Source organism: Pinus tabuliformis, chromosome 6 (genome assembly GCF_031772625.1).
Source record: "Pinus tabuliformis cultivar Carrire ecotype Pingquan chromosome 6, CPIR1, whole genome shotgun sequence".
NCBI classification, from domain to species: Eukaryota; Viridiplantae; Streptophyta; class Pinopsida; order Pinales; family Pinaceae; genus Pinus; species Pinus tabuliformis.
This window is the reverse complement of record NC_142292.1, coordinates 1,772,918,082-1,772,920,004: the sequence shown is the minus strand read 5'-3', so window position 1 is coordinate 1,772,920,004 and position 1,923 is coordinate 1,772,918,082.

Here is a 1,923-nt window from a genome sequence, read left to right as displayed (position 1 = left end):
CATATGCTTAAAATCCCTGGTTTCAGTGAACCATTTTCCCATATGAATGGAATAGTATACAAGACCGTTGAAGATGTTGCCGACATAAATGATCTGTCTTTCCTACAAGCAATCCGACGTTGTGGTCACATTAGATGGTTTGTCACAAACCAATACAAGGCCCGAATGATATCTCCTAGTGCTAATTATGAAGATTTTCACCATCAGGTTGATATCACTTCAAATCCTTTCCAACCCATCAACTTTTTAGAACCGCGTAATCAAAATATTTCACAAACATGGGAATCAGAGAAGGAAATAAGAGTACAATACTTTAATAATTCTCTGATAGAAAGGTTCATATATCAGCATTATACACATCCACAGATAGAATATTATACGATGGACTGAGTATTGTCTTTCTGGCCGACTATGGTGTCGGACGAGCTTTCGTGGATTCCCTCGCTCTGGAATCTCCACTTTGTACAACCTTGAGATTTGCAAATCTCATCTTTTATGTCATTTTAGTCTTTCGAGGGTTCACTTATGAATTTCCTCTGTGTAAATAGTTTGTTGGTACTAAGATTCGGTCCCCACATGCCTCGGGCTCTCTGATAAAGAGTAGGGACGAGATAACATAGGACAATATTGTTCTATGCCCGAATCTTGCTTTCGGCGGTCTATCCAGATCTATCTGAGTACTTTTATTTTGAGTCATCAGTCTGTACAAAGCCCACTCATGAATGTTTGTTCCCTTCCAGCTTATAAATAAGACCTAGCTGCGAAGTAAGACTCATTCGAGTCGGGAGAGAGTCTGAGTTTAGAGTCATAAACTTTTCCTGCTCTGCATCTGCGGACATTTGTGTCTGATATGCTTGCATCACGAAGAGTTTTGTAAGTCCTAGGGTCTGTTTTGGAAGCCTGCGCATCAGTGTGCTTGGCACTGATGAGAACCTAAAGTGGTTGATCCATTAGGAAGGTCTGAGAGTTTGTCTGTAATTTCTGAGGCAGAGTCTGTCTATTGCCAGGCAGCCTCCGGTAATACTTGTTCCTTGCGAACTGTATAAAGTCCGGTAAAAGCGTAGACGGTCAACCTCTGTAAAGAAATTTCTCATATGTAAATTCAACATCCATATAATAAAATTCCAGTTCATGATTCCGCAATCTTGTTGTTCTTATTATCTGTAAAAAGGTCCTGTAAGAGACCACTTCCCTGATGAAATCAAGGACAAAACACAACTACAAAGGTTTTTGGGAAGTTTGAATTATATTTCTATGTTTTTGAAGCATTGTGCACAAGAAAGAAAACTATTGAATAAAAGGCTTCAAAAGGATCCAATTCCATGGAATAATGACTGCACACAAGCAGTCATAGCAATAAAAGAAAAATTCAGAAATATTCAGCCGCTATCCCCTATCAGAGAAGAATGGGAAAAAATTATTATGACAGATGCCAGTTATGAAGGATGGGGAGCAGTTTTATGTCAGAAGAATCCTAGCAGCAAAAGTGATATTGAAATCTGCCAATATGCATCTGGATTATGGGCCAAAAATCACTTGAAATTGTCAAGTCTGAAGAAAGAACTCAGAGCAGTTTGTTTGGGAATAGGAAAATTCAGAGATTTTGTTATCTACACCAAATTTACTGTTAAAACACACTGCCAGGCATTAAAATTTGCAATTCACAAATGCGATTTTGAGGATGCTGCTATGGTCAGATGGATCATGCAGTTGAGCCAGTATAATTTTGATGTTGAATTTGTTAAAGGTGATAAGAACAATTTTGCAGATATGTTGAGTAGAGAATTTCTGTCAGAACATTCAATTTTAAGTCTAAATTGCAATTATATCAGAAGAAGGGAAAGCACTGTTGAAATAGAAACGCCAAATGGTTGGGTAAGTTATATGCTTGAAACTCCAGTACTGATCCATGATGTAGATTGG